The sequence below is a fragment of the Capsicum annuum genome, chromosome 8 (genome assembly GCF_002878395.1).
Source record: "Capsicum annuum cultivar UCD-10X-F1 chromosome 8, UCD10Xv1.1, whole genome shotgun sequence".
NCBI classification, from domain to species: Eukaryota; Viridiplantae; Streptophyta; class Magnoliopsida; order Solanales; family Solanaceae; genus Capsicum; species Capsicum annuum.
In genome coordinates, this window is record NC_061118.1 from 163,028,081 (window position 1) to 163,048,849 (window position 20,769).

The 20,769-nt window shown below is 36.8% G+C and overlaps 1 pseudogene; it reads right to left on the bottom strand.

Moving 5' to 3' along the window:
- Window positions 1–390: 390 nt before the first annotated feature.
- On the bottom strand, window positions 391–15,229 carry LOC107879455 (annotated as a pseudogene).
- Between the last annotated feature and the right edge of the window lie 5,540 nt (window positions 15,230–20,769).

Consider the following 20,769-nt stretch of genomic DNA (forward strand, 5'->3'; position numbering starts at 1 on the left):
CCTCTATCATCACAACCACCACTGTTGCCAACTATTATTGTCCATTCCTACCGTACTATCACCTCCACCATCACTATCAACCACTACCGCCACAGCTGCCACCAATCCTACTGCTGACCGCCTCCGCCATTTAAGTTTCAGACTAATTATTAAAAAGATCTTCAAGCCAATTAAAGAGACATTATTTAAGTGTAGACTATAGTACTAATATGATAAATATCTTGTAAATGAGTTGGGTTATTTTGAGTCCAAATGTCTTGTAATGACAAACCTTTTAACACTGTATTGATGCTACATATTATGCTACTGTTTGCAGTCACTTCTAATCAACTTAATCTTCACATATGATCCTCATAACTTCTTGGACTAGAGAGAAGCCAGAAAAGTTCATCAAACAAGAAGGAACCAACAAAAAATTAGCCTTGCTGATCAATTTAAGGAAAACATATTGGAGAACCCTAAAATTATTCCTTCAGCAAACAAAACTATTAACTACTAATATTTACATTTTTCTAGTTCCAAATATAAATAACTGCTAGTCAAAAGTTCAATGTTCAATGAGATCCATTGATATTGGTATTATTGGGGATATATCATTACCACTTGGGATATCTCTTGAATGTTCTCCCAAAGATTCACCAATACAAGCCGGGAAATCCTTCGGGTCTAAAGCCAGATGGACTCCATCTCCATTTGAGAAATCCCTTGATTGTAACCCCAGAGAAGCTCCATCACCACTCTGATATTCAATAGATTGTAATCCCTGATATACTCCATCAGCACTTCTATAATCACCATCGCCACTCCGATAACTTAAAGCTTGCAGTCCCTGAGATAGTCCACCATTACTTTGGGGGTAGTTCGACGTCAGTGTTGGCAATCCTCCTTCACTACTGGGGAATTCCTTCCATTGCTGAGTCACCGTCTTTACTTGGGTGTAAAAGTGTACACCAGGTTTGCCTGCGTAGCCCACAACTCAAAATTTAGACAATTAAGATACAAGACAAACTCATAGATAATAGGAACAAAGGCATATGTTCCGAGCATGTTTACCATTAGCATTGAGATCCCCAGCAAAACACAACTCTGAGCCTGTGAGAGAGAAGAGGGGCAAAGGAGCAGGAACAGCAGTGTTTATGCAAACCTTAGTCCATTAATATGCGAAAAATTGTTAAAAGATTTTCCGACAAGTTTCCCAGTTTCTCCATTTATCATTATGATTTTTTTTTATATCGGCGATTTCTGGCTAATTTGTGGGCACCTTGACTATCCACTAAATACATGCAAGCTCCCACCAACAAATGTACCAGTCAACTCTGGCCTCTCATGGCTTTCACACTTCGGTGACCGCCATACCATAATCTTAGATGCCTCAGTTTCTCCATTTATATGACAAATAGTACAAATTAGTTGCACAAGCTAGAAATTATTTCAGGGTGTGTTTAAAATGATTGAAGTAACTATGTTTTAGACATCTACATCAAATTACCAAATATTCTAAATTTTATCTGTTCTACCACTGTTTCTATGACGTTCTCTAACTCGGTAACAAGATTCCTGATCTAATTGCCCGGTGAACCTCTTTTTTTCAATTTGTTTCTGTTGTATTATTTTTAAAAGAAAAAATATAGGGCAGCAAAAAGGGGTTAAAATAGCTCTCAATGTATTGAAATGACTTTCAATATTTTTCTTAAACATAGAAGGGCTTCAAATACCCAACTTACAATTAAAAATCAGCATAATTTTTGACAAAGGCAACATTTTGTGTATCAATCTTCAGCATCAAAGCTGGAATCCAAAATTTACATGACAGCCTAGATCCATGTGCAGGACCTGAGATATCTCAACAAACTAAAACAAACTAACAGAAATTTAAATTTCAAATTCATCCTAAATCTAGATAATTTATTAGACTACAAGGAACTGCAGTAACTAAATGCAAATCTCAACAATTTCTTAAAGTGTTATCAGATGACTACTTGATTTCTAAACAATTAGCTGTTCATGAAATTAATAATCTCATACAAAATCTCACTTTAATTGTTAGTCTTAGCTTTCTGTACCCGATCTCACATCATTGGGCCAATGACGTGCATATAAATTTAAAATTTCTCGTGCACATTGGCTTAAAATTAACCGCAGCCTACCTTATCTAAAGAATTTGCTGACTGCGTTGAAAGTTATCAAGGCAAATATGACTGTAACAAGGCATAGGGATGCTTTACTCATTCAAAGTTAATAGGCATTTCTCGCATTTTTATTTGTTAAATAAACTACCTTTTAAAATAACCAAGTAATTTCTCAAATGCCTCTGTACTTGTGTACAGTTTCCTTCTCATTAGATTAAATAGCAAAGGTAGTTTAAGCTGTGCTTTCCTTTTTCAAGAAAAAAAAAGGACCAACTGAAACCACCTTTGCTATTTAAAATAAAGCAAAATATTAGTTTTGTACAAAAATATAGTTTTGTATTATTCACCTTTTGAACATTTAGTGTTTATTTTAATCGGTTCTAAATTGAAAGCTTTAATTAGATTGTGGCACCTTAATTTATACAGTAATAATTTTATTAAAATAACTGAAAGATTCTGTATACCGAGAGTTCCCAGAAAGGTAGAGAAACAGATCCTCTACTATGAGGAAGAAAGATCCATCCATCTTTCTCCTCATTTGTCTTAAATCCGAAGCAAAGATTACAATCAAGTCATTAGTGTTTTCATAATCCCGAATTTTCCTCATTCATTCTCTTTCATAAAGACACAAAAACTCAATAAAATCTATCAAAATTATTCCACCTAGTTGTACTGCTATTGCCAGTATCTCAACTCCTAGGAAGTATTCCTTCGAACCATTTTGATTAATCAGGAAGTGTGAATTACAAGAAAAAAGTATAAAAGGGATGTCTACCTGCCTTGTTTCAATCTCAATCTGGAATTTCCTCGCAAGTGCCCCGGATCCCGTGAAGATACATGTCCCGTAGCAATATTATCTTCATAAAAGCTGTGCAAAAGGTAAGATCAAGATAAAATGAAAAATATCGCACAGATTTTACAAGGGGAAATACTTATTTTGGTTCACAAAGTTAATGGCCTCATCTATGCTATTAGCCTGCACTTAAAACGACCAAGAGGTGAGAGTTCCAGTGATATTTCACAAAACAATGCACCAAAAGAACACGGCTCCGGGACCTTAGAAACATAAGAAAAAACTGCATACAAAGAAGAACAGGACCTAGTATTTCCTCCTGCACACATAAGGAACAATAGCATTCAAGAATAAAGTTTTTCCATGCATGAATGAAAATACTCAAAAAAAACAACAAAAATAGATCAAAACTAGATACTGCCTAGGAACATTCAATGTCTTTGTTGATATCAGATAATATTGTGGGACCAATGAAGTTGCCCAACTCGTACTTGGCAACCTAGTTGTCATGATCCACAAATGTTTAAGAGAGAGGAAAGCAGCTTTGGCACCTTTAATTTGCAAAAATGAACTCCATATTAGACCACATTTCTTCTCCTCTGTCTAGGAGTTTCTCAAAAAAAAAAAGCAATCGTTGCCATGGAGACTGACATCCAAAAAATAATCTAATGTGGAAAGTCTGCAACACTACCTATTTTATCTTTTCTTGCAGAAAGATGGCCAAGGAATCAAACTAACATGTCTGGTCAATCAGGAAAAAACGCAAACAAGACTCTTATAGATTTTGCCAATTTTAAGAAGTTAATTTGGAGACATGAAACGTGACCTCAATTAAAGAAATAAGATTATGAAATTTGATAGCTATTCTTTTTTTTTTTTTTTTTTTGAATATTTGATACCTTCTATTCTTCTTTAGGCCTTACAAGTAGAGACAAGAAACATGACTCTGTTTGACTTCCTATTGCAATCAGTTCTATTTGTTATGCCTTCAGAAGAACTATTGCAACTAAGAGCATATACATTATAACTCACAAGGTAGCCCTATCAGGACAATCCAGTATACTATACATCTATTACAATACCAGCCGTCACACATTCGTCAAGTTCAATGGATTCATTCGACAAGTCTTTCAAGTTCAATATTTTTCAATCAGCTCAGGTCTCTTTTCACCCGCATTCCTTTTTTTTTTTTATGGAAGGGTGGGAAGTTATCTCCATCAAACAACTTCCAAACCTTCTAAAACGAAAAACACAAAATAGAAAGAAGTGAAATTACCGCAATCTGTCTCCCATCAAGAACTAGTTTGGCTCCACTGTCAATGACTGCTTGGGTTAGCTTGGATATCTGTTCCTTGATCTATGGATGCCACACCAAATAATCAGATAAATGAATCCAGGGAGGAGTAAAAGTAGCTATAGCATTCATCAAAGAACTGAAGTTACTTGACACAAAGCAATAGCTACTTGGTAAGTTTGCAGTACAAACTCAAGATATTAAGATATTTCAGTACCAGCTGCAAATTTCCTACTGGAGTAGAAATTAGGGTCTCGTATGCACCTGTTTGCTGATTACTGGTCCGAGGTCTGCCCCAGGTTCTGTTCCTGCATTTACTTTTGAGTACCTTTGCACGTTCTACTAGTTTATCTTCCCTGTCAGAAATAATTAAGACACTCGCATATAAATACAGCTAACACGAACTAATCAAATAACTGAGAAGCCACAGCAAAATGAAATCAGTCTTGCATAGCATCAGCCTCTGAGGTATGATTGGAGCAGTCAAAACTATAAGAACAACTTGAACTTGAAAAGGATATACAAGTCCATCACTAAAATGTACAAAAATGCACTATCCATCACCTTGTCTTGAACCTTAACTAAAAAATTTACTGAACTTAGTTTTTTATTTGCATTTATAGTCAGAAAAGGAAAGTGGTACGCCCTATAATCCAACTCCTCAAACTATAAGCAATGAACTTCCAGTAGCACAACTACAGAGTAACTTTTTCCACTAAGGCTTAGGTAGATGAGAAGAAATCACTAAGCATTTTATTGTCTACATTGGGATTTGAACCATACAGTCAGTCACCTTCATGTAATTATCAGGGAAGAATATAATATACAGTCACCTTCAGTAAACTGGAAAATTCTTGCCTCAGCAACAAATAAGAGACAAACTGGAATTTAAGAAAAAAAGCAGGTGGGTTGATCAGATGTAATACTGGAGAATTAAGATGAGTACCATGAATCTGAGCCTCCGACAAAGACCACATTGTTAATTGTTGCACACCATTGCCCTGCTGCACCAAAACCAGCAGCAAATAGAGAATTCAAAGTAGCTTCAACATTTGCATCAGGCATGACAACTGCATAATTCTTGGCTCCCATATTGGCCTGTGGAGAAAAGTTAAAACAGTGAGTTTGCAACAATTAGACAATGTTGCATGGACTCAATTACCAGTATGTTTGAATATGGGTATGTGCAAGTATCATGTATGCACAGTTTTTAACTTTTTTTTACATTTTCTGAATATCCAATACATTTTAAAGATCGACACACAAAAAGCAGCTACTTCGAGAAATAAACTCTCCTCTTTCAAAACTTTGTAAGCCAAATCAAGAGTTCTCAGCAGTACTCCCTGTGCTCACAGATACTTCTAGAGAAAACCTGGAGTGATCTGATCGTGCTGAACAACGTAAGTTAGTATAAGGTGAAGAGACAAGACATACAGCACTTCCATTACTACATTGGACGGACATGAAACCGGTGAGATCCTTCAGAGAAGTCGCTACCTGCCAGGCCCTATTCTTAGAAGGGATACAGGCCTAGTGTGTGGACTTGTTCAGGCAGATGGTGACTACGTGTGGATATTATTTTGACTTTTGTGCATAACAGATACGTCTAGTATGAAATTGGAATTGAGAAACAAACTCAATGTTCTGATCATGTTGTTGTCGAAGATGGAAGCTTCTGTTACAAATTCTGAATTTGTTGGGGACGGAGATAGAAGTTTGATTCCATAACCTAACACCACCAGAAAGTTAAAGGGGATGATGAAAGAGATGGAAGGAGAAAAGAAGTCGTGGAAGACTGATCTTTCCATAATTTTTTGATTTTGTGGAGGGAAAAACACAGCAGAACTCTTGAACGAATAGAGTGTCCATTATTGAGGTCAAGGGTTTTCTTTTATTTCCTTTATACTTTTGGTGTAAGATGAAACTTGTGTAGTGAGTTGGTTAGACTTTTGGGGAGGCTTGACGCATATGCTAACATCCCACAAACAGAGGAAGCTTGCGCATTGGAAACACTTACTGCAAAGATCACTCCATCTGTAGTGGAAAAAAAAATCTTCTGGGTCATCAAATTAAAGAAAAAAATCAGCATAACTCCCCACACCCACGATACACCTATTCACATGGTACATCAAGACAAATGAAGGATCCATGGAGCAATAATAACAAGCAAGAGTATCTAAATTTACCTTAGCACATTTACTTTTGTTTGCAAATGGTCTGCCACGCATATACAGTTGAGCCTTGAATTGCGACAATAAAGAATATGTTAGGGACATGATAAAAAAGATGCAAATCATTAAATAAGTGAAATGCAATCAAGAGGGGAAGGGTATGAAGGCTGTAGAGTTTCACAATAAATAAAAGCATATAGCTGGAATCATACCACTTACCACTATAAGTAAAATACTGTCTCTCAAGCAACAGGGAGGATTGGAAAACCAAACACATCACTTGATTTTCGCTAGTTGCTCACCATACCTTCTTACCATACTTGGTGTTGCAGTCCCTTTTTATTTTATTTTTTCCGTTCTTTCATTATTACAGGATACTGACTATTTAACAGTGCAAATCACCCTTGAAATAAGATCCTGCAAGTTGTCATTTTCTTTTGTTTTGCTTCCAGTTGGGGATGGGAGGAGTATCACAGTATGCAGGAACGAATCTGTAGCCTAATGGTTGGTTACCTTTAATGACTCAATTTCTTCTAGAGAATTTATTAGTTACTCCCTTCCAAACTTTCTCAGCTTGTCCTCTTTTTGTTTTAGATAAGTTAATTAAGTTGGTAAGTTATTTCTGCTTCACTCTATCAAAAGATAGTCATTATACTAAAGGCAGAATTAGAGTGACCAAAAGGGTCAGAAATCCAAAGAATGAAACACTGCATCTATACATCTAGAGGAATGCTTTAACCCTGAAGAGTATACAAAAAGAAAATGCAACAAGTTTCAGAACATTAAAGGTGAGTGGTTACACAAGGGCAAACTTACAGCATCGAACCAACAAAAGACACAACTTCAATATCGTCATCATCAGAGATGGCATCGACAATGTTCTGCATCAACAAAGTATCATGTTAGTCAAAAACATGGTGACAAGAATAAATTCCATAATGAGAGAAGGTGGGGAACATTTTTATATGAGGACAATCGCAGCTTCAAATTATAGAGAACTGGTTGATCAGCAAATCAAACAATTCAACGCATGCAAGTAAAGATCGAGAACCAGTCCAAATAACAATCAGATATGTGTATTGACCTGAAATTAAGGAAGTTAATGAGCAAAATGGTGTGTGTGAATCGTCTAAAAAGAGATCTTACATAGGTGCCATGAATAATACTTAGGACACCATTAGGCAAACTGGCTTCCATTACTAACTCTGTTAGTATCATGCAAGCTCCTGAAAGAAAAGAAGGTAAATTCATAAGTATTCAATACATTAATCAGAACCTTCTCTGAGGTATATTATCCAGATATGCAGAAAGAGGAGCAATTAAACAATTCTATAGATAATACAAGCATGGATGAAATATTAGACCCTCCTTCCCAAAAAATTAAATACTTTTTTTTTGAGGATGGTAATAGTTGATCTATATATTCACAGGTGTACTACATCAAAAGCATGTACTCCCCCTTCAAAAATATTACAGACTACATATCTTGCCCCTTTCCACATCTAGCCTTTTACAAGTACTCTAAAACATCAAAAATATCTACTGCTTGGGCTAATACATTCTGTTTACACCAAAAATAATACAAGGAATTAAGGAAAGGCAATTCATTTTAAACATGTGGAGTCCACTTTGCTGAAGTAAGATGTTGTCATTAATATAAAGGGAAGGCAACTGGAAAAGGCCTAGTTACAAAAGCATAAGCCAGAAGGCTTTTGAAGCAAAAAACATGTTAGCATCCATTACGAAAAAGCTATACTAGTACCATGGTCCATGGAGCTAAGTTCTAACAAAGTCCAAAAATGACATACAGCTAAGTGCTAACAAAGTCCAAAAATGACATACTAGTACCATGGTCCATGGAGCTAAGTGCTAACAAAGTCCAAAAATGACATACTTTACACTTCTTCTATTTGAAAAGTTAGTCCTCTTTACTTAACTATTACACCATATGATCCATTTAACATGCCGCCTTTTCTCGTTTGTTTGTTCCAAGAGAAAGGGCACATTCTCATATTTTGTAAACAATTTTACTTTGAAATTTCATTTTACCCTTTAGTACATGCTTTTACAGGCTTACAGCCACAGAAATATCATAGTGTGTTTATCACAAGTTCGGTAAGTCTTTCTTTCGTTCTTAAATTTCGTGTCTAGTTAAACATCGCCATTAGCTAAAAATTCTCAGTTTTTCCATCAGTTCAAAATTTAATATTGTATTAGTAAAGGGGTAAACTACATGTGTATTCCACTCCCTCCCTCATGTGTTCAAAGCTTGACTTTTGAGTCACGATCGTCCAATTTGGAGGTATCTATGTTAACTGATAAATATTTTGAAAATAAAACTGAAGAAGTTAACAATATGAGAATTTTGCACCTAAGGGTGTGGCCTAGTGGTTCAATGCAGTTGGGATGAGCATCATGAGGTCTCGGGTTCAATTCCCAGTAGAGACAAACACTAGGTGTTTTCTTCCCATCTGTTCTAGCCTTGGTGGACAGAGTTACCTGGTACCTGTTACTGGTGGGAGGTGGCAGGTATCCCGTGGATTTAGTCAAGGTGCGCGCAAGCTGGCTCGAACACCACGGTTATAAAAAAAAAAAAAACAATATGAGAATTTTCAGCTGCTCTGGTTCACAATATTTTTCAATATATAGATTCTGGAAACATAGCTAAACTATAATATTTTTAAAGTGACATAGTGCAACATAAAATGGGGCATAAAGTAAAATAATTATCAAGAATGCAATATAAGTAATCAATGTATCTTCAAATTCCCTTAACGTTAATATGTTGCCTAGTGCAGTGAGATCAAATACATTGGATATGGGCATAGACACCATGAGCAATTTCAAATTTTGAGTTATGGTTGTATCCTATAATGGTTTTCCAAATATCATATTTCTGAATTTGATACACGTAAAGAAGAATTTATTTGTAATGTACGTGACCAGTACAGTTGGTTCTGAAAATTTCCATTAGCTTATGCCTTATGGCGTACTAGTCATTACAACATCCATATAGCTTCATTTTATGGATGAGAAGAAAACTACTGGCTCATTTTATGCAGTTAAATAACCATACTAGTCTCTTCTGAAAAGAATATAAGCGACAAGAAAATAGTTACAGGTGGTAACTTATGCAATATAACCATAATAAAGCCATAACGCAATCAATGGAGATGAACGCAGATTTCTTGTAAGTATTACAGTAAAACTAACCTCCTCCACAGCTATTCTCTCTTAAATTTTCATCTAAAACAACCAATTACCTGGAGCTTCTCAGCTGGCTTTAGAATGAATGTATTGCCACATGAAATCGCAGCTGGGAAGATCTGTAAAGAACACACCATCAAAATCATCACTTAGTTAACAATATTGTCTTACCACTTGCCAAACGGCCCAAACCTTGAGAGTTAAGAGAGAAGAAACAAATTAAGTGGTTTAAAAATTGTGCAGTTAACCTAAACATCTTTTAGACTTCTCTAAGGGCTAATTGATGGTAAACAACCACGCTTCCCAACATCTTCAATAATCAAACCCAAAGGATCATCCAAGAGACGTTAGTAGATCTCGAGGAAAAGACATTGGAGTATGTGAGGCTTACCCACAATGGTATCACGGCAGAGAAGTGGACGAGCATATTCCTGCACAAACTCCAAGAGGCTCTCCGATACTAAAAGTATTGATGCCATTTGACATGTTTGAAACAAACTCCTTGTCTGAAGCAGTACCTCACCACGAGCACACTCCAGTATCTCTGGAAAAGAAAATCCACACCACTTTAACTTGCAACAGACAGATGCGTGTAAGACACTAGCTGTCACAGATTAGCTAGGTAAAAATAATAAATAGCTTGTACACTGTTAGAATATGAATAGAAATAGCATAAAGAATTCTACTTGGAAAGAGATTGTAATGTAGGTCCTATTAGGAATAGGATTGGAATGTAATGTCTATAAATAGAGTCTCAATGTAATAATTTAGAGACAACAATTTCAATGATATTTTCTCCATTAATTCTCACGTGGTATCAGAGCCAGGTTCGTGAGGAAAATATCTTTCCGACGTCACTGCCCGGTGATAGAAGCTGTTGTCCTAACAAATATATTTTACAACGGTGTATTTCAAAACAAACCAACACCACCATCATGATCGGAATTTCTGGGCGAGTAAACACTAGTCAGACTCGCCGACAATAGGCCTCTCACGCGCCGCTGGCAGAAAAATTCCGGCGAGCACGTCAGCCCATACGTCGGCGCGTGCAATATTTTTCGGCGACTTTTCCGGCAGTTTCTTTTTTCCAGTAGCCTCGCTTCTTCATTCCGAGGCTACTCATATGATTATTTTCTGATTCCGAGCAACTCCCGGACATCAGACCTTATGTCCGACGAGTTTTCTTTTCCCAAGCCAAATTCCGACAGTATTTCTTTTTCATGATTAATCTGAATCTTATTGAGGAAGTCAGAAACTCAGATGTCACAGTTTATGAAGAATCGACGAGAGAAAGGTCGATTTGGAAAATCTCGACCTAGGTATAGTTATTGTAAAAGGTTTAGATCAAGCAATTGCTGAGAGAATTAAAATTTGGAGAAACTGGTAAGATGGAACTTGTATGTGATAATCAGATAACCCTTCATATTGCATCTAATCCAGTGTTCCATGAGAGGACCAAGCACATAGAGATTGATTGTCACTTAATCAGAAAAAAGACACTCTCGAGAGATATTGTTACAAAATTTGTAAAGTCAAGTGATCAACTTGCAGATATCTTCACCAAGTCCCTCACCAGTCCTCGTATTAATTACATTTGTAACAAGCTTGGTACATATGACTTGTATGCACCAGTTGAGGGGGAGTGTTAGAATATGAATAGGAATAGCATACAGAATTCTACTTGGAAAGGGATTGTAATGTAGTGTAGGAATAGGATTGGAATGTAGTGTCTATAAATAGGGCCTCATGTAATAATTTAGAGACAACAATTTCAATAATATTTTCTCCATTAATTCTCACATACACCACAAGGATTTCAAGGCTATCCTCTCAATTTGGGCAGCCGATGAAACTTGTACAAAATATTAGCTTACTACGCAACAAAATAAGCAATTCATGTTTGCTAAAGACTCATTGAACAACTTCCTCACAAGAAAGGTAAAAGGACGCTTTCTGATGTGTGATTTTCAAAATGTTTCTTTATGATAAGAAAAGATTTACTACTTAATCATACAGATATCACGAATTCAAATTTCAAAGGAACGGAGAAGAGCAAGTCTCACATCAACATGAAAAACAACAAGGTACTCACCCGGACCACGTTGCACTTCGTTGTAAGCATCCTTCAAAGTCTTACCCTCCTCAGTAGCTATGGCGAAAGCAAGCTTATCCAAGATGATAATTGTGATCACTTCTATAAGAAAACACCAATATGTTTACATATAAGAATGACTGAAATCCCAAGATACCAACAATATCTCTCTGGATAAGTTCTTGAAGTTTGAACATGATCCTCTGACGGGTTGTAACTGGTGTGTGCCGCCACAATGGGAAAGCTCTTTTAGCTGCAAACACAGCAGCTTTAAACTCTTCACCCGTACTCAAAGGAACTTGTGAAACCACTTGTTGTGTTGCCTATCACTAGATTTCAGTCATAAAAAGCTAGCTAAAAGTATTTCACCAAGAAAATTGTACTCCATATTTGAACAGCTGAATTTACAGGGTTTACTACATCAATTGATGTAGATGATTGTGAGTCGACAAATCTACCACCAATAAGATTAGGGTTCCTCTGCAATAAAAGTTTGGTCAAAAACATTCATTAGACTAAAAGATCGGAACTCTCATGCCTGCATTCAAGAGATAAAAGAGAATGATTATACACCAATTTTTGCTCCCAACAAAACAAAAAGAATTTAGGATAAGGAAGGATACTTACAAGTGTAAGGCAAAAGCCCTATAAACTAAAGGAAAATTATCTTTTTCCCTAATATAGAGAGTGATATTAGCTCATACTATCCTTTTATCAAAGGAGAAATCATTTGTTGCATCAGGAGCAGTATCCTGTAGTACTAAACAGCCTTCACGTTAAGGATGAACAAGCAAACTGGAAGTCCTGACTTCTATAGAGTTTAACAGAGTTAGAAAAAGAAAAAGGTCATAAGGAGGATGCAACCCAGCCATGGAGAAATTTATGCAAAAGTCGAAATCAATATGATCTTTGTCACATTCATAAATGTAAGCCGAGGAGAAAGAATCCGAAAAGAACACAGACTGCATCTTAAAGTGCTAGTAAAATGAATTTGGAAATATCAGAGACATGTGAAGATACTTTCACATATGCTTAGTGAGTTTGTCTAAATGTACTGGATATTAAGAAGGACCCAGTAACAATTGACCTTCACTACAAAATCCTTACAAAAATCTTTTAAAATCCACAGCTTCCGTCTCTGAAAACAATAACTAATATAGATCTCCAGTAATTCAACCAGAAACAATTTTTCTCAGAATTCAGCATGACAAAAAGCTGAAAATGAAAAAGCACATTCAGATATTAGAAAGATAGAGAAACAAGCAGACACAGCAAAACATATGAAGAGTTTTTGTCGCAAATCTATTGACACAATCAAGATAGAAGCAGAGAGACCAAGCTCTAGGAACAAATATTCACGTTTATGTTCCTCCTTAATCAATCCTCGAAACAACTTGTTACACATTTCTTCTGACTTCACACACAAGTGCATTTGCATTTTGGAACTGCTTAAAAGAAAGCTATTACTTTAGAACTAATGGGAGTACTTTAAGTAGGCTAAGTGACCAGAAACCAAAGATAATCATTTCCCTATCAAGGGAAATGCATTAGAAAGCATCTAACAAAAACAAGCGACTTGCACCCAAGGGTGTGGCCTAATGGTTCAATGAAGTTGGGTTGCGCACCATGAGGTCTCAAGTTCAATTCTCAATAGGACAAACACTAGTTGATTTCTTTCCATCTGTTCTAGCCTTGGTGGATAGAGCTACCTGGTACCTGTTGCTGGTGGGAGATGGCAAGTATCCGTGGAACTAGTCGAGGTGCGCGTAAGCTGGCCCAGACACCAAGGTTATCAAAAAATAAAAAAAAGTGACTAGAGATCACTTTACTCTTAACTACCGTCCCTTGGTTAATAGAAAGTTGGAAGTTACAAAATTTTCTTCTTGAGGGGATATACTTATTAGCTTAAAAGTTATAAATTTCGTCAAAACAGAACATCTCGAATAAGAAGAGGAAAAGAAAAGGAAAATAAGAGAAAGAGAAAGCAGTTACTTTGGAATATGGTTGATTAGATTCAATTCAAGTAACCTTGCCAAAGGATAGCGTCTCCTCCAAGACTCAGCAGTAATTACAGGCTGACTTTTCCCTTCTAAAGATGTACAAGGCCTCAATGTTTTGAATCTCCTCACTAAGCAACAGTAGACGATAATTCAGTATGAGAACAGACAAATCAAGTCAAAATATACTAGTAGCCACATCAGATTCAACTGAAGAAGTAGAAGTTTCTTAAAACAACCTGCTGAAATTTACATACCCATAGAGCTCGAGCAAACAGGCAATAAACACTTTTGCCATTAGTAATTTTTATGCATCAAGAGCAGTCCCATCCAATGGATACAAAATGATAGTGGTACTATCACGTAGAATTCACATCGAACCACTTAATGTGTGCAAAGAGTGACTAATGGTATCCAAGTTAGCACATCCTAATAAAGTTGATACTCAAACAAACAATCAACTCATTGATCCAGGAATTCTTGCATGCTTGTGGTACTAATGAGATACACATTCCACCTATGAACAAGAAAGTTCATTCCTCTCTTAATTTTCTTCTTTTTGATAGGTAGAGATCATATGTCTTTATGACTATGCTTATTCTAGTCGACAAGTTAATCTTTTTTAGTTTACAAGTTAAAAGATTCATAAGATGTATAACAAACTCATTTTTTCCAGGAAGAAAACAAGAAATCACATGTGAATTTTGTGTTATTGAACTAGTAAACTAAAGTCTGACATAGAATACTCATCAAGAACTAATAAGAATGAGTTTCACATCTGTAAAATAAAGATTGAGCCAATTTAACTGTAAAAAGGGAATACAGGGACGTGATGTGACAAAATTTGAACATCAATAAAATTAAGGATCTAACAGGGATCTAATACCAATAGCGTGCCATATTTATGCCTGGAACAATTTAAGATTTCAATCTGCAGACTCAGTTGGTTAAAGCTCATTCCCAACAAAAATCATCTCCCCGTCTTACGGCAGCTACAAGGTGGGTTTTCGATCATAATATCATATGGTAGGCACCCAAACGCACATGGTTAACCAAAAACTCAAGGTATTTCCTATCTACCATTCATTTTTGCATAAAAGAAGCTGACAGTGCAGTTGAAAAGTTACAAGAGATGGAGGATGGTGTAAGAAATTAGATGAAATCACAATTGTCTACACTGACAAGAAAAGAGAATTAGATAACAAGTATTTTCATGCAAATGCAGCTCCCCATCTTAATACAGCTATACGAAGGCGTGCAAAATAAAACATAAGGATTTAACAAGAAATACAGATTACCTACCTATAATCACCTCAAATCAAAAAACACTTCCGAATAATAAGAATTAACTATAGAACTAGATTATAAGAGAGAAACAAAATAAGCACTAAACGATCAGGATGCTAAAGAAGGCTCAACCATTAACATTCCCATGTCGTAGCTTAGCTTTAATGTTGTAGACATGCTTTGGTGTGGACAAAAGATCTGGATTGGTCTGCCTCAGCCTCTTCAAAATCTGACGTGGCTTTAAACCAGAATCAGTCATTTCTTTAATTAACATTACCTCATTCTCTGAGAAGTGTCGAGCAGAGGGATGCTCCGAGATGTCCTTTAAGGCTTCATGATGTGTGATCCATTTTTCACCGTAACAACCCACAAGCCATCCTCCTTCTTACCCACAAGCTCAAAGGACAATTGTTAGTCGAGATTCCATCTTCCTTTTTCGAGAATGTCCACTAGATGTTTCATCGACAGGTTTACGCCTATTCCAGTAAACACCTCCTCTGTCACAGCCAAGTACTACCACTTTGTCTTTCTTAGACTGTTTGATTGTAACAACATATCCCTGGGATATTGCAAACTCCCCTACATGTTGATGAGTTCTCCACGATCAATAAAACTCCCTGGTGGAGGTGGTAACATCTGTGGGTTTTCATTTTACTCTAAGTATTTTCCATGATTGACAAGTATCAGTAAAAGATCTGCATAGACGATAAAAAAGATACAGTAAGTAACACCATCAACCTAATAATATTGACCAAAAACATTTTTTATAAGGCAAAGAATATGGACTGAAAACTCCAACAGGTAAATGTCACAGCTACATAAATAATGAAAGCAAAGTTTATCAAATTGTTTAGCACAGTATCGCCACTCAAGCAACCTTCCAGATAAGCAGTAAAGGGGATTTCAAGAAGAAAAACACAAAATACCCATTTCCGATGATCATATCAGAAACAAATATCCAGTAGTTAATTAGAGGGGGAAACAGTAGAGCACAACCAAACTTTGAAGACAACACACATCAAGAAAATGTTGAAGCATTTTTTTCTGAGATGGAAAAAGAAAATGTTGAAGCATTTAACTGTGATGTACTCCTAGGTCTCAGAATATGGTTCAGAAATATGGTAGAAAAGAAAAAGACGTCATACAGGACAATTTACGACTGACAATATAAGGCTCTCATTTTTTCCCTTTCTTTCAGATCCATTTCTAATACTAAATAATTTCCTTACAAAGAAATATGTTTTTCCCTAAACTTAGAGGATTTGTAAATCTAACACGTATCTGTATGTAGATATACGAGTCTCTAATCAAATTAAAAAAGCTCCAAACAAATGTTGGACCCAAAATTAAGTATAAATATAACAATTAAGCCTCAACCCAACTAGTAGATATAGCAAACCTAATCTGCATCGAATTTGAGAGCTTGTGTGTCTTTTAAGACAGCCTTTTTCTATCAGATTTTAGATCTAGCTCATCTCGTTCTATAAAAGTTAATCATTACATTGTCACATCTATGGCTGCAAACCGAGCTCTATGGATGACATGGTCAAATTATCTCAGGTGACCTTCTCTCATTGATCCTCTACGTGCCATTTGACACTCAGTCAAACATGCTTATTTCTAACCTTGTCCAATAATTTATAACATTACATCCATCTTAGCTTCATCTTCTAGATATCTTAATACACTTAGAATGAGTACAACAGATAGAAAAGTGGAAGAGTGCAACCGAAAAAAGGGCAGCCCGGTGCACTAAAGCTACCGCTATGCGCGGTGTCCGAGGAAGGACCCCACCACAAGGGCGTATCGTACGCAGCCTTACCTTGCATTTCTACCAGAGGCTGTTTCCAAGGCTTGAACCCATGACCTCACATGGCACCACAAGAGTGCGACCGAAATGATCTTTTTTTTATGATAAGGTAACGATCTTCATCTACCGTTTTTCCTAGAAAAGAATGCAAGGGCCATGAGTATTTGACACTATCTTGGTGCAAATTAGTAAAATTCCTATTGATAAATCAAAAAAAAAAAAAAAAAAAAAAAACATTTTGACCATCGCCTATTTTAGAGATACAACTACATGATTTTGTATTTATCCCCAAAGTTCAGATGAAAACATGCCTTATCATTCTACACCAGCGAGTATTATTTCCGTGCAAATCCTCATAACCATAGATTCTTGTGGCAGAAATGACCCTGCACCTTTTTGAAGGAATCTTCAAATGCAAATTGCCATTTGCTTTTTCTTACAAATCAAATTAGCAACTATAAGGCAGTTGTCATAATTGGCCATATGCACCCATTGACTACAGTAATTGCGACTAGACCATAAAGCATCCCACTAGAGCTAATGGGAACTAGATTAAAGTAATTGCAACTAGATCAGTCCCTATTTGTATCAATTGCCCCTCCTTCAGGTTCACTTAAATACAATAGATAGGATCAAATAGCAGAACAAAGTGTGGGCTGCACAACACCTCTAGTTGTAACCTAAACTACTTAATCTTAACAAAAATTAATTAAGCAATGCAAATTCCTTAATCTAATCTCACACACTTAACTCCATCTTGAGAAAATCAAACCAAAACAACTAACAGGGAATGGATTCATCAAAAAATAGATGAACTAAAACGATGCAGGAATATGTACACATTCAACCTGTAGAGTTGGAGTTGGCAATATTCTATACCAAGCAATGCAAATTCCTTAATCTAATCTCACACACTTAACTCCATCTTGAGAAAATCAAACCAAAACAACTAACAGGGAATGGATTCATCAAAAAATAGATGAACTAAAACGATGCAGGAATATGTACACATTCAACCTGTAGAGTTGGAGTTGGCAATATTCTATATCATTGTTGAAGAGAAAAATTCATATCAATGTCTAGTGAACAGAGCTGTTACTGGCAAGGGCAATGAAATATGGATGCGGTTAGGGTTTCCGATCCCAGTACACAAGTGCGGTGCCGGTGGCGTATCAGTTGAGTTTGTACTTTGTGCAGTAATTTTTTGACCCCAAAACTAATAAAAAGAGCAGAAAAGGTTTTGCATATATAGTAAATTGTGAAAACGCAAGACGATAAGTTACCTTCAGTGCCCAGTGACCCAATTGACAATGGAAACTCTGAAATTTCAGCGTAAAATGACAGCAGTTTTTTGACCAATTAACTGGTTTAAAGAATATATACATACATACATACATACATGCAGAAAGAAAGAAAGAACCTTAATTCAACCAAAAGGTTTCTTCTTCAATATTGGCTCGATTCTTTTACAGAAGAGAAGGGCTACTTTCCCTCCATTTTAGTCACAGCAAGCTTTTCTTTTTCTCCCAACAAGAATCAAGACATCGCCAAAGCTTTTCTTTAACGTCTTATTTCTACAGTGGTCTTATTATATTCCTATCATCCTATGTAGTTTGATTACACGTTTGGTGTCTATTTTATTGTTAGGTGTGATAAATGTATGTTCATTTTATTTATTAAAAATAAAAATTTCTTCTTGCTTTATCTATTCTGAAAACCAACAAAAACTAATAATTTATTTTAATTAATATAACTTTTATTAATGCTCCTCTAATTCAAATAAGTGAATTTTATCTCAGTTCATACCTATTCAAAAAAAAAAAAATAGAACAAAAATTATAATTTACTTTTAAATAGTATCAAACTAAGATGTCTTGGTGTATGCTTTTTTCGGATGATGTAGTTTTGATTGATGAGTTGCGACAAGGTGTTAATGATAAGCTAGAGGTTTGGCAACAAGCCCTGAAGTCTAAAGGTTTTCGGTTGAGTAGGACTAAAACGGAGTACTTAGAGTGCAAGTTTAGTGACTCGAGGCAAGAGGAGGAGGTGGTAGTGAAGTTGGATTCACAGGCGGTTTGCAAGAGGGATAGTTTTAAGTATTTTGGGTCTACAATTCAGGGAATTGAGAGATAGATGAGGATGTCTCTCACTGTATTGGGGCAGGTTTGATGAAATGGAGGCTCGCTTCGGGAATTTTATGCGATAAGAAGGTGCCCCCAAGCTCAAAGGCAGATTTTATAGAGTTATAGTCCGACCGGCTATGTTATATTGAGCGGAGTGTTGACCGATTAAGAATTCTCATATCCAAAAGTTGAAGGTGGTGAAAATGAAAATATTGCGTTAGATGTGTGGTTTTACAAGGACTGACAGGATTAGGAATGAGAGTATTCAGGAGAATGAGAAAAGATGGTTTGGCCATGTGATGAGGAGAGGCATAAATACCTCGATTCGTAGGTGTGAGAGGTTGGCCTTGGACGATTTCAAGCGGGGTAGGGGTAAATCGAAGAAATACTGAAAGGAAGTGATTAAATGTGACATGGAACAATTACAGCAGAATGAGGACATGATCCAAGATAGGAAGGTATGGGGGGAAAACATTAGGATAGAGGGCTAAGGTGTGTGGTTGAGTCGTCGGCAGTAGGTAGCAGGGCTTTGGTGTCCTTGTTTGGCAGTGCTCAATATTTTTTGTGGATATCATACCTATGTTATTTTATCATGTTCCATGCATTTGATATTTTTTCTATATATACTGTCCCTTTTCTTGAGTTGGGGTCTATCGGAAACAGCCTCTCTACTTCTTTAAAGGTAGTGATATGGATTGCGTACACTCTATCCTCCCCAGACCCCACGATGTGAAATATACTGGGTGTTGTTGTTGTAAATAGTATCAAACTACTCTTGAATACAATAAAATAAAGTAAGTCAATTAAATCTATTTAACTCATCCCCAATGAAAAAATAATTCACTTAATTTGGACATTAAAAAATAACTAAAAAATTCACTTATTTTGAACTGGAGAAAGTATTATTTAACTACATAAAGTATTACTAACTAAATTTACAACAACAACAACAACAAACCCAGTGTATTCCCACTTTGTGGGGTCTGGGGGGGGTAAGATGTACGCAGTCCATACCTCTACCTCTGATGAAGTAGAAAGGCTGTTTCCGAAAGACCCCCGGCTCAAGTTACGAGATATCAAACAAACACATAGTACAGCACAGAAGCAGATGACATAACATAGATACTGCCGCCATAAGGAATATAAAACAGAGTAAAGCAGGAATGCAGGAATATAAAGCAGAGGAAAGCACACCGATTCGTAACAAACATAGAACACGGAACACGGAACAGAACATTGAATACGGAATCATACCAGGAATACACCCCCACCAATTACCTCCCTACATTAGCGACCCGAACAGGCCCTAATCCTCTGCCGTAATTCGCGTCTTCCAGACCTTCCTATCTAGGGTCATGTCCTCGGTAAGCTGTAACTGTTCCATGTCCCGCCTAATCACCTCACCCCAGTACTTCTTCGGTCTACCCCTACCCCGTCTAAAACCATCCAACGCTAGCCTCTCACACCTACGGACCGGGGCATCCATGCCCCTCCTCTTCACGTGTCCGAACCATCTCAATCGTGCTTCCCGCATCTTACACTCCACTGAAGTCACCCCAACCTTCTCCCGGATAGTCTCATTCCGAGCTCTATCCCTTCGGGTCAGTCCACACATCCAGCGCAACATCCGCATTTCTGCCACCTTCATTCTTTGGGTGTGGGAGTTCTTAACTGGCCAACACTCCGCTCCATACAGCAAGGCCGGACGGACTACCACCCTATAGAATTTACCTTTAAGCTTGGGCGGCACCTTCTTATCACACAGCACCCCCGATGCAAGTTTCCACTTCATCCATCCCGCCCCGATACGGTGCGAGACATCCTCGTCAATCTCACCGTTACTCTGGATCACGGACCCGAGGTACT